Here is a 13268-nt window from a genome sequence, read left to right as displayed (position 1 = left end):
TCTATGGCATTGAAGTCTCTCCCCTCCCCAAACCCCACCCTCCTCAGGCTCCGCCCCAAAAATCTCTAGGTATTTCCCAACTTAGTGGCCCAGTGAAAAGAGAGGCCCTCTGAAAACGTGCAGCGTGCCTTTTCTCTTTTGATGGGGAAAGCAGCTCTGAAGGGTGCTCAGAATACCCAACCCTTCTCAGTACCTTTCCATAGGGGGCTCCCCCCCCCATACTCAAACCTCTTACCCTGCTTCATTGACAAACCCCCAGTGACTCCCCCGAATCACCTTGCCAGTTTATTTTTATTTATTTTATGTATGTGTTTACTTCATTTATCATTCTCCCCAGTGGGACCTGGCATCATTCCCCTTTCCTTGAATAACCCTGTGAGGTAGGTCAGGCCAAGAGTGTGGGACTGACCCAAGATGACCCAGCAAGCTTCCGTGGCAGAGTGGGGATAGAAATCTGGGTCTCCGAGATCGTAGCCCCAGAAGAAGAAGAAAAAGAAAGAGGAGGAGGAGGAGGAGAGTTGGTTTTTATATGCCAACTTTCTCTACCACTTAAGGGAGAATCAAACCAGCTTACAATCACCTTCCCTTCCCTTCCCCTCCCCACAACATACACCTTGTGAGGTAGGTGGGGCTGAGAGAGCTCTAAGAGAGCTGTGACTAGCCCAAGGTCACCCAGCTGGCTTCATGTGGAGGAGTGGGGAAACCAACCCAGTTCACCAGATTGGCATCCGCCGCTCTTGTGGAGGAGTGGAGAATCAAACCCGGTTCTCCAGATTAGAGTCTACCACTCCAAACCAGCACTCTTAACCACAACACCACGCTGGCTCCCACTTCATCACACTGGCTCTCATTCATGGCAGTGGCCAAATAAAAGGAAAGGTCCTCTGAAAAATTTGCCAAACACCTTTTGGAAAGGAAAAGTACTCTGTACATGATCAGTGACACACCAACCCCCATTGTCATCAATGCCGTCACCTGGGTTCAAGCTGAGCAGCCCCTGCAGCCTTGCGTGCCCCACAGGGGACTCTCGGCTCAGCTTGCCCTGTTTAAATGTGCAGTGGGGGAGAATTCATTCTATCCAACTGAGAAGCTCACTGCGTGGAAATCAAATGTGTTTTTCTGCTTTTCATCCATATCCTTGACATTAGTCACACCTCAGACACAGCTGCAGAAAAGCCTGGTTTTGAAAGCTCCAGGGGGCTGAGAAGATTCCCTGAGCTGATCCCCAGGGCATCGTCCAGGAAGATCCCAAGCCAAGGAAAGTAGCACAATCCCCAAGCTTGACAGGGAAGATCCTAAATGAGATACAGCATTGCCAAGAGAGCCATTCAGCGTGGGACAATGGCACAGGAAGGGATGCCAACCTCCAGGTGAGACTGGGGACCCCCTGGAATTACAGCGCATCTCCAGGCTATGGAGATCAGTTCTCTTGAAGAAAATAGATGCTTTGGAGGGTGGACTCAATGGCAATGGACCCCTAAAGGGGCCTAAGAAAATGGTGCGGGGAGGAAAGCAAGTGCTCAACCTCCCCCCCTCTCCCCGCACTGTGCTTTTAAAACCCCTGCTGTGTGATTTCCCAAAATTCATAATGTGTAGTGTGGCCCTAACACCTTCTTGGGGCAAGAGTTGATAGGGTACAATCCACTTTTCAGCTACAGAATGCCCCTTTGCAGAGAGAGAAAAGAGTCCTCTGTTTTAGTTACCGACTTTTCCTGTGTGTGAGAGAGTCCAGAATTCAATGTAGAGCACACCTTTGGATGTGGGTCTCCAAGTTCAGATGCTGGCATGTCCAGGTCAAAGAATCTCACCTGTTATACAGCAAAAGGCAGGTGCAAAATGTGTTGCTGTTTTTTTTATAATGGTGCTGTGTTTACAGTCTAGTGTTGTCAACTCGAGACTGGGAAATTCCTGGAGATTTGGAGGTGGTGCTTGTGGAGGTCAGGGTTTGGGGAAGGACCTCAGCAGGGTATAATGCCATAGAGTCCACCCTCCAGAACAGCCATTTTCTCCAGGGGAACTGGTCTCTGTAGTCATTCCAGGAGATTTGCACGTCCCACCTGGAGGTTGGCAAGCCCCCCTCTCTCTCTCTCTCGTCTTTTATGCATGGCTGTTTCCCTTGCTGTCACCCCCTGCTGTTTCTACAGTTTCTGGATCACCCTGCATGCAGTTTCTGACTGTCAGAGGTCGCCTTGCTCTCCCCCTGCCTTCCCCCCAACCCCATTTTGCCCATGTCTTCAGGGACCTGTTTTTATCTCAAACCTGAAACAGCAGGCAGAGAAATGCAGGCGAAGAAATGTGGAGAAACGCAGGGGGAGAATGAGGCAACCTCTGACGGTCTGAAACAGCATGCATAATCCAAACAAAGACCTGAAGTTGTCAGAAGGGTGATGAGTGAAACAGCCAATGCATAAAAGACCCCCCTCTCTCTCCTGAAAATTAAGGCTCGCTGCAAGCCTCGTGCTTTGAAGCTCTTGAGGGTGTCATGATTGACAAACCCCTTCAATATTTTTCCTACCACCACCTCACATGACCCAGAGGTTGAACATATTCTAATACCATTGAGACATGTTCTGAGATCCACTTCGGCTTACTGAAGTACAAGAGGAAGTTACATCATTCTGGAGCGGTATCTGTTCTGGATGGTAATATCTCAGTCGAATCCCCTTTATTTCAGTACAGCAGCTGAGATTGGATACTGGACCAGCTTCTATCAAGAAGATCAGGAACATGTACACAATGCCTGTTATTTCGTGCTTTTTGACTGCCCTTAGGGTTGCCAGGTCTACCCTAGCCACCACCAAGGGAGGGGGGGGCTAAGGTTGCCAGATCCAGGCTGGGAGATTTGGAGAGCCTGGGGAGGCCTGAGACCTCAGTGGGGTACAGTGCAGCAGAGTCCACCCTCCAAAGCATCCCTTTTCTCCAGGGGAACTGATCTCTGTAGTTTGGAGATGAGCTGTAATTCCAGGGGATCCCTGGGTCCCACCTGGAGGCTGGCATCCCTAACTGCTACCCCCCAGGAGTTCTAGTATGATGGGAAAGGAAGGGAACCATTCTACCGCTTTCTCCAGCCCATGCATAATTTTATAAACCACCATTGTATACCCTTTCAGGCATCTTTCTCCCTAAACTAAAAAGCCCCAAACTCTTTAGCCTTGCTTCACAAGAAAGGTATTGCAGCCCTCTTTGTCATTCTGATTGCCATTTTATGCACTGGTTTTGGTGCTGTGAAACTGGCAACCGAGCCTGCAGCCCCCAGCAGAATGCAAGAGCCAATCAAGGAACCAAGGGCCAATCAAGGAACCAAGGCAAGCCCCGAGGCCCCAGCGGCATGACTGGGGCTGGACAGAAGTGGGAGAAGGCAACGGGCATGACTTATGCCTGTCGTTACCTTCTAGATCCATGCAGATGCCAGGCAGGTTTGAGGAAAGCCCCTGAGGACCTGTGATCCTGTTGGGATCCCAGTGTGTCTGCCCAAGTTCAACCCTCATTCCCCGTTTTGTTTCCTGGCACACTAACATCTTCACAGGGAGTTGTTGCATTTTGGGGGCACTCAGGGGGACCAAAAAGGTTGCTTATCCTGGTCCATTAACTTGGGCAAATCAATCTCCCAACTGCAATATGTGGATAAAAATACTGGCCATCCTTGCAGGGCTGTTGTAAAGAATAAACACAATAATGAGTTTGGAACACTCAAAAGTGCTTAGTAGTAGATGATGATGATTGGATGGCACAGTGGATGGCACAGTGTTGGACTAGGATCTGGCAGATGCAGATTCAAATCCCCACTCATGCCATGGAAGCTTGCTCGGTGACCTTAGACCTGTCACATACTCTCAGCCTTACCTACCTCACAGGGTTGTTGTGAGGAAAAAATACAGGAAAGGAGATCAATGTAGGCACCATTGGGGAGAAGGGCAAGGTATAAAATAAGTAAAGGATAAACAAATAAATAGACCATTGGGGGAGGCAGACCAACAGTTCCCCCTTTGAACCCCACTATTTGAAGAAGTCAACATTTCCCATTGTTTCTTCCTAATGATGGCTGGCCACTCCTGGAATGGCTCATGATCCTAGGAATCCAGACACCATGGTCCAATCACAATACAGGATCACCCTGGCTCATCTGTTCAACCTTCACCTTGGCACTTTGGGTCGAATGTGAAGGCTGACCCATCTCCTAAAGAGTGCCTCAGTGGTCCAGCGTCAAGAAGTACATGTATCCGATAAGAAACACAAATTTGTAAATTAACAGTGGGCACCTGGAGGTTCGCCTCTAATTACAACATTTGCACCAACCTGAACTCTTCTCTCCCCCCACTCCCATCAATAATGCATGGCTTGCTGCTTATCGCTGCTTAATTAATCCACACTTATGACAATTAAAAGCCTGCAGAATTCCCTAAAGTGGGGTGGAAGCAGGAGGTAAGATGCCCTCACAACTTCAAGCCAGGGAAAGCTAGTGGGGTAGAATGGGGGAAATGGGGAAGCCTATCTAGCCACAACCTTCTATGGACACCCAGCAGAGAGATACTGGATTCCTCCTAGCTTCAACTGATGAGACTGATTAGACACTACACACAAATGCAAAATGACGACAACCAAACAAAAAAAACTTATTGGTTCTTGTAGGTTCTTGTAGGTTATCCGGGCTGTGTAACCGTGGTCTTACACAGCCCGGATAACCTACAAGAACCAATGAACTCTGACCGTGAAAGCCTTCGACAAAAAAAACTTAGCCGTATCAGCACCAGATAGTTCCAAGTGTAAGATTCCAAGACAGGTGCAGTTATTGGACATGGGACATTACAGCTCCATGGGTGTAGACTAGGGTTGCCAACCTCCAGGTACTAGCTGGCGATCTCCTGCTATTACAACTGATCTCCAGCCGATAGAGATCAGTTCACCTGGAGAAAAAAGCCATTGGACTCTATGGCATTGAAATCCCTCCCCTTTCCAAACCACGCCCTCATTAGGCTCTGCCCCAAAAACCTCCCGCCAGTGGCAAAGAGGGACCTGGAAACCCTAGTGTAGACAGAAATATGTGCAACAAGAGATTATGGGCAGGAGGGAAGATGTCCTGGCCCAATTATCTTTGCACAAGTCTCACTGGAACAGAAATCCCAGACTGTTCAAGAATCCCTTTCAGGTTGTATTGCCAGCTCCAGTATGGGAAATTCCTGGAGGTTTGGGGGAGGTGGAGCCTTGAAAGGGTGGGATTTGGGGAGGAGAGGGAGCCCCGTGGAGTATAATGCCATAGAGTCAACCCTCCAAAGCAGTCATTTTCTCCAGGGGAGTTGTAGTCTGGAGATCAGTTGTAATTCCGGGGGATCTCTAAGTCCCACCTGGAGGTCGGCAGCCCTACTTTCAGGACACCAGAAAACCCCTTGATGCCCAGAGTATAATGCACACCCCACCACAAACATGGAAGGCCCACTGTGAATGAACCTGAGTTCATCAGTAACAGAGAACTGGCACAGAAGCAGGTCAGGAGAGCACAAGGAGCCTGAAGGGTTAACTGGCCCTGGAACATGAGGACAGGTGGAGACATGAAGATCTCAAGATGCTCAGTTTCACAGGAGCAGGAAAGGGAGATCAGCCATTCAAGGACTTGTATTCCGGACCTACGTACTAAATTTTTAATGCCATCAATTTTGGATAGGAACTCTCCCCCCCCCCACTCTTTGTTCAGACTTTTACTGAACGGGTATGATCCAGAAACTACAGAAATAGTAGCCATGTTTTTGAAGCAAGCTCTAATGATAAAAATCAAACAAAAAATATAATAGCTGCTATTCCGGTTACTTGTAGACACTAGTTTTCTATATATACCTTATATTCACTGTACTCCGGCATACCTCCTTTTATTCATATCTATTGCTACAGATTGCGATATTGATGTTTTATCATTTGCCAAATTCTGGAATACCTTGTACGATTTGTTATGCCAATAAAGGCTTTTGAATTTGAATTTGGACTTGTATCCATTCGAACTCATCCACTCTGAAAGGCCTCATAGAGAACAGATCATTGACTAGCTGTAACAGCTCAAGAGATCCTCCCTGTCCCAAGGCAGAATACCTGTGTGTACCAAACGGTAAGGACTACCAACACGGGGAGATGATTGTCTTCATGAGCTGCTTGTGAGCTTCTGGAACCTTCTGGGCTGGCTGGGCTTGGGAGACAGGACAGGCTGGCCCTGGGAATGGTCCAATCTAGGAAGCAGTTTGTATGAAACACTTCCTCGTGGTACATTTGAGTTGCTAATGCTGCTAACCATGATGAGATGCTAAGGCACAGTCTGTTCAGGAAGCTCTCACTACACAGCCAAGCACACAGCATCTCTCAGCAGCTTTGCTCCACATCGTGTACCATTCAGGTTCAGAGAACTGTGTTCATCTGCAGTTTTAAAAAAACAGTTGATCTTTGTCTCAACATTTGTAGACTGATTCATTTCCTCAGGTGTCAAAATGAACATGTCAGCAGCAAGCAGCCAACGGGCAGTTATCCGCATTTTAAAAGAAAGGCCTTGATTGAATCTTCAGTGGATCTCTTAATTTCTTCCATCAGGTTTTATAAGGAGAAAGGAATCTGTAGTCCCTGTTGAGACCAGGATTTGTGAAATGAAATAGTTGAATCTTGATCCTTTCTTGCCTGTGTGGGGCTGAGGGGAAGGGTTGACAATCTCCAGGTACTAGCTGGAGATCTCCTGCTATTACAACTAGGCTTACCAGGTTCTCCTCTGCTCCGGCGGGAGGCTATGGAGCTGAGGGCTATGGAGCTTTGGCCAACATGCATGTGCGGCACTTCCGGTTTACAGCCGGAAGTGCCACCTCGCAAGGGGCCTTTTCCTCTTAGTTTGAGTGGTAAAGCGGTAAACCAGAAGTGCCATGCATGTGCATCGGTGCATGCGTGCACGTTTGCCCGCCGACCCTCAGGTGGTTGGTGGGTAGAGGGGAGAATTGCCGGGGGGTTGCCCACCACCACCGGGCACCTGGCAACCCTAATTACAACTGATCTCCAGCCAATAGAGAGCAGTTCCCCTGGAGAAAATGGCCACTTTGGCAATTGGACGCTATGGCATTGAAGTCCAACTCTTAGGGTTGCCAACCTCCAGGTTGCGGCAGAAGATCTCTTGCTATTACTACTTATCTGGAGAAAATGGCCGCTTTGGCAATTGGACTCTATGGCATTTAAGTCCCTCCCCAAAAACCACCCTCCTCAGGCTCTGCCCCAACCTCCCGCCAGTGGTGAAGAGGGACCTGGCAACCCTATCCCCTCTTCAAACCCCATCCTCCTCTGGCTCTGCCCTAAAAATGTCCAGGTATTTCCTGACTGCTAAATTTTGTGCTGCAAGTATCAAAATATGCCGTACCCTGGTAGGATTAGAGTAATTGAAATGTTTTATTATTTAAAATTTTAAGGGGGATATGTCAAGAAGAAGAGTTTGTTTTTATATGCCGACTTTACCACTTAAGGAAAATCAAACTGGCTTACAATCACCTTCCCTCCCCCTCCCCACAACAGATGCCCTGTGAGGTAGGTGGGGCTGAGAGGGCTCTAAGAAAGCTGTGACTAGCCCAAGGTCACCCAGCTGGCTTCATGTGTAGGAGTGGGGAATCAAACCCGGTTCTCCAGTTTAAAGTCCACCACTCCCAACTACAGTTCTTAACCACTACACCATGCTGGCGCTCAAGTTACGTGATATTTATATAAAATTATATATACATGTAATATGTAATGTATAGGTTTAGGTCATTTGTTGCTGTTGTTTTTTCTGCTGACAAGTAACCATATTAATGAATTGTTTATTTATTCCAGGTATTTCCAAACCTGGAGCTGGCAACCCTACTGATGGGCCAGAACAAAAGTGGAGAGAGTGTGTGTGTATCAGTGTCTTTGGCTGACAGGACTCAGCATCCTTAGAGAAGGCAAAGCAACTAAACATGATCCCTGTTTCCAGCTCCTGACACAATTTAGGGATGCCAGCCTCAAGGTGGGACCTGGGGATCCCCCGGAATTACAGTTCATCTCCAGACTACAGAGATCAGCTCCCTTGGAGAAAATGGATGCTTTGGACTCTGCGGCTTTGTGCCCCACTGAGGTCCCTGTCCTCCCCAGGCTCCAGCCCCAAATCTCCAGGAGTTTCCCAACCTGAATCTGGCAACCCCACCGCCCATTCCCCATCGGTGGCCTGGGGGGGGGGCTGACAACCCATGGGCATGAAGTAGGGGTCACTGGGGATGTGGGGGGAGGTAGTTGTGAATTCCCTGCATTGTGCAGGGGGTTGGACTGGATGACCCCGGCGGTCCCTTCCAACTCGATGATTCTATGATTCTAACCCTATTACAAATACACCCACAATCGTGTCACAGCCTCATGAATCAGTTCACTGGCATCCAGGTAACAAGCATTGTGCTTCTCTGTACCCATGCTCAGGGGTTGCTGGGTGACCCCATGTTGTTAAGCAGTGTCAAGTGTTACTAAGCAACTGCCAAGTTCGTCCTTCTGCTCCATCCCTCAGAATTGGCAAAGTAGGTGTTGAAGTCTGAAACAGGATTGTCAGTGGGAGAAAGTTGGAAAGTGTGTGTGTGTGTGAGAGAGAGAGAGAGAGAGAGAGAGTTATCAGCTCTGGGTTGGGAAACGTCTGGATATTTTGGGGATGGAGCCTTGAAAGAGCAGGGTTTGGGGAGGGGAGGGACCTCAGCATGGTATAATGCCATAGAGTTCATCCTCCAAAGCAGTAGGGTTGCCAACCTCCAGGTACCAGCTGGAGATCTCCTGCTATTACCACTGATCTCCAGCAGATAGAGATCAGTTCCCCTGGAGAAAATGGCCGCTTTAGCAATTGGAGTCTATGGCATTGAACTCCCTCCCCTCTGCTCCACCATTACTTTTTTTCCCTCCATGGCATATGAACAGTAGTTCAGGCTTCCTTTCTCTGCCACCCAAGGCCCCCTCTTTGGTCCTGCCTCTGCTACTGACTTCCCCGAAGACCTTCAGCCCATCACTTTCTTTCCTTGGTGCCAATTCAAACCCCCTTCTCTCTAGAGTTGCCAACCTCCAGGTGGTGGCTGGAGATCTCCCGCTATTACAACTGATCTCCAGCCAATAGAGATCAGTTCCCCTGGAGAAAATGGCCGCTTTAGCAATTGGACGCTGTGGCATTGAAGTCCCTCCCCTCTCCAAACCCCACCCTCCTCAGGCTCCGCCCCAAAAACCTCCAGTTAGTGGCGAAGAGGGACCTGGCAACCCTACAAAGCAGCCATTTACTCCAGGTGAACTGATTTCTGTTGTGTGGAGATCAGTTGTCAAAGCCGGAGATCTCCAGGTAAGGTAGCCGGCTCCAGGCTGGGAAATACCTGGAGATTTTGGGGGTGGAGCCTGAGGAGGGCAGGGTTTGGGGGGAGGGACTTAAATCCCATAGAATCCAATTGCCAAAGCGGCCATTTTCTCCAGGGGAACTGATTTCTATTGCCTGGAGATCAGCTGTAATAGCGGGAGATCTCCAGTCACCACCTGTAGGTTGGCAATTCCATCTCCAGGCCCCACCTGGAGGTTGGCAACCCTAGAGAGAGAGGCCCATGCACTCATCAAAAGCCAGCATTGTCTTGCAGATCTTGTTTGAGAATGCAATCCAAAGTGCTTTCTTCCTGTCCCTCTCTCTGAGAATATGCAGGTGCAGTTAGAAGAAGTTGTGAGTTGGTGGGAAAAGAGGGGGTTGAACCCCAAAGAGGATGGCCGGTGAGCAAATGTGTGCCATCCACGGAAACGGATTATCAGTCAGTTCAGGGGAAACAAATAAAAAATGATCTTATGCAATCTACTTCCACAAGATGTTGTAAAATTAAGGGGGCGGGAGCTAGTGGGACCCATATGTGTGTGTGTAAAGTGCCGTCAAGTCGCAGCTGACTTATGGCGACCCTTTTTGGGGTTTTCATGGCAAGAGACTAACAGAGGTGGTTTGCCAGTGCCTTCCTCTGCACAGCAACCCTGGTATTCCTCAGTGGTCACCCATCTAAATACTAGCCAGGGCTGACCCTGCTTAGCTTTTGAGATCTGATGAGATCAGGCTGGCCTGGGCCATCCTGGTCAGAGGTACCAATTTACTGGTACTAAATTGAAAATCACTGTTAGCTATGATGCTTCATGGACAAGGATGTTGCTTCTCCCTGCATCTCTATATCAAGCCACATGTTGCTGGCACTGGCGAGTCAAGTGGGGAGGGGCTGTGGCTCAGTGGCAGAGCCTCTGCTTGGCATGCAAAAGGTCCCAGGTTCAATCCCCGGCATCTCCAACTAAAGGGACTAGGCAAGTAGGTGATGTGAAAGACCTCTGCCTGAGACCCTGGAGAGCCACTGCCAGTCTGAGTAGACAATACTGACTTTGATGGACCAAGGGTCTCATTCAGTACAAGGCAGGTTCATGTGTTCTAGCTTTCAAGTATAGCTTTCAACAAGGGGAGAATTTCAGGGCATGCTGGTATTTCGGTGGCCATGATAAATAGGGTTGCCAGCTCCAGGTTGGGAAATACCTGGCGATTTTGGGGGCAGAGCCCGAGGAGGGTGGGGTTTGGGGGAGGGGAAGGACTTCAATGCCATAGAGTCCAATTGCCAAAGCAGCCATTTTCTCCAGGTGAACCGATCTCTATCGGCTAGAGATCAGTTGTAATAGCAGGAGATAGATAGGTAAAATTAAATGCATAATTATAGGATGGAGGAGACTTGTCTTAGAAGTAGTGCGTGCGAAAAGAATCTTGGTGTCAATAGACCAAACACTGAACATGAGTCAGCAGTGTGATGTGGTAGCTAAAAAGGCAAATGCGATCTTGGGCTGTATCAACAGAAGTATAGTGTCTAGATCACGCAAAGTGATGGTATCACTTTGCTCTGGTTAAACCTCACCTGGAATATTGTGTTCAGTTTGGGGCACCGCAATTTAAGAAGAATGTAGACAAGCTGGAACGTGTCCAGAGGAGGGCAACAAAGATGGTGAGGGGTCTGGAAACCAATTCCTATGAGGAAAGATTGAAGGAACTGGGTAAGTTTAGCCCAAAGAGGAAAAGACTGAGAGGTGATATGATAACCATCTTCAAGTTCTTGAAGGGCTGTCATATAGAGGACAATGCTGAGTTGTGTTCTGTTGCCCCGAAGGTCGGACCAGAACCAATGAGTTGAAATTAAATCAAAATAATTTCTGTGTAGACATTAGGAAAAAATTTCTAACAGTTAGAGCGGTTCCTCAGTGGAACAGGCTTCCTCGGGAGGTGGTGAGCTCTCCTTCCCTGGAGGTTTTTAAGCAGAGGCTAGATGGCCATCTGTCAGCAATGCTGATTCTATGACATTAGGGAGATGATGAGAGGGAGGGCATCTTGGCCATCTTCTGGGCATGGAGTAGGGGTCACTAGGGGTGTGGGGGGAGGTAGTTCAGAATTTCCTGCATTGTGCAGGGGGTTGGACTAGATGACCCTGGTGGTACCTTCCGACTCTATGATTCTATGAGATCTCCAGCTTGTACCAGGAGGTTGGCAACCCTAATGATAAATGGAGCTTCATTTTGTTCAAATATGCTGCGCTTTCACCCAATCCTGCACGGCCATTCTAACATAGCGTGCTTGGTGCTGTATTCTTTCCTTCAGTTTAAATATAACAAATAATTTCACAAATTCTGTAATTATACACTTGTTTGCTAATATAGAAATTCTATCATCCTTGTATATTTCAGTGGAATCCCTTACTAAGTGGTTGTTTTGTTTTTTGTTCTTCCAAAAAAGACTTTACATTTTTTTAAAAAAAAGTAGCCATGAGTAAACCAACAACAACATTGTATTTTTTTAAGGTGGGGGGGGGGCTTACCCTCAAGAAGGCCTCTGTCCCTTTAAGATGTCGCCGTTGTCCTGGATCAGCCCAAGCGCCTATTAAAATTTTATGCGAAGTGTAAATGGGGCAAGTCTCCAGCTTCCTCGCTCCCATCGAATGATTTATTACTCGCAAATACCACAGAACTAATTAGTATAGTAATTAATTAATACGAATTTGCATATTTGCATGTGCAATTAGCGCAGTGGAGTGATTACTCTGAAAATGAGAAACTTGGGCTTGTCAGATGTTGGTGTGAACTGGACTGGAAAGGGGTGTGCAAATGAACTTTAAACAGCCTCGCACGCCAGGCAGGGGAGAGAGAGAGACACACGCAGACGGAGAGAAGGCCTTGAAGAGAGGAAGGGAAAGAGCAGAATGGGGGTGAAGGGGGTGCATGCGTGCGCGTGCAACAATGAAGAAAGCAGATTTACACAAACACATGCTTTGCAAAACCCTCCCCTCTCTGCACACTTTTATTTGCGCTAGATCAAAGCTGTCTATGTTGCAGAAATCCCTCCACTCCCCCTTCTCCACTGGAAAAAAAAAAGAGCTCCCTTTTATTCATGTATTTCTTTCGATGGCACGGCTCCAACTTTGCTGAGATCCAACCTTATTGTCATGCATTACGCTTCTCTTTTGTAGCTAAGCTATGTGTAATGGGATAACACAAGCTGTTTTCCAACCCGGGCCTGGAATCGTAGCAGTGTCACCTTAAAGGTGCCGGACCCGATTTTGACTTATTTCTTCACTCCCCCTTTGTTAATTTTTAATATTTATTATACTGGCAAGCCCTTACAGCTAGCAATAATTGCCAACCCATAGAATTAACTCCCCCCCTTTGTTAACAATCACATAAACACATCAGCAGAAACCGGGGTGGGAGCTTTGCAAGCTAAACTTTCACCAGTAGTAAGGAGAAGTCCCATAGTATACCCAATAACCACTGTGCCTCTATATAGGGTTCCCAGGTCCCTCTTGGCAACCGGCGGGAGGTTTTTGGGTCGGATCCTGTGGAGGGCGGGGTTTGGGGAGGGGAGGGACTTCAATGCCATAGAGCCCAGTTGCCAAAGTGGCCATTTTCTCCAGGGGAACTGATGTCTGTTGGCTGGAGATCAGTTGTAATAGCAGGAGATCTCCAGCTAGTACCTGGAGCTTGGCAACCCTACCTCTATAGCCCACCCTTAAGGGTGGATGTTTGCAAAATCTGAGGATGAACAATAGCAGTTGCAGCAAACTATTTTGTGCTCTGTCTGTCTCATTTCCTGAGCCCCATAGCATGTGGGAAATGGACCTGGGCCCAGAGAATCTTAGCTTTCAATTTAAATAGAAACAGCTGAGTTTCTAGCCCAGGGGTCCCCGACACTGTGCCTGTGGGAGCCATGGTGCCCTCTAGGGTTGCCAGGTCCCTCT

Source organism: Euleptes europaea, chromosome 18, assembly GCF_029931775.1.
Source record: "Euleptes europaea isolate rEulEur1 chromosome 18, rEulEur1.hap1, whole genome shotgun sequence".
NCBI classification, from domain to species: domain Eukaryota; kingdom Metazoa; phylum Chordata; class Lepidosauria; order Squamata; family Sphaerodactylidae; genus Euleptes; species Euleptes europaea.
Note: the sequence above shows the minus strand (reverse complement) of the source record.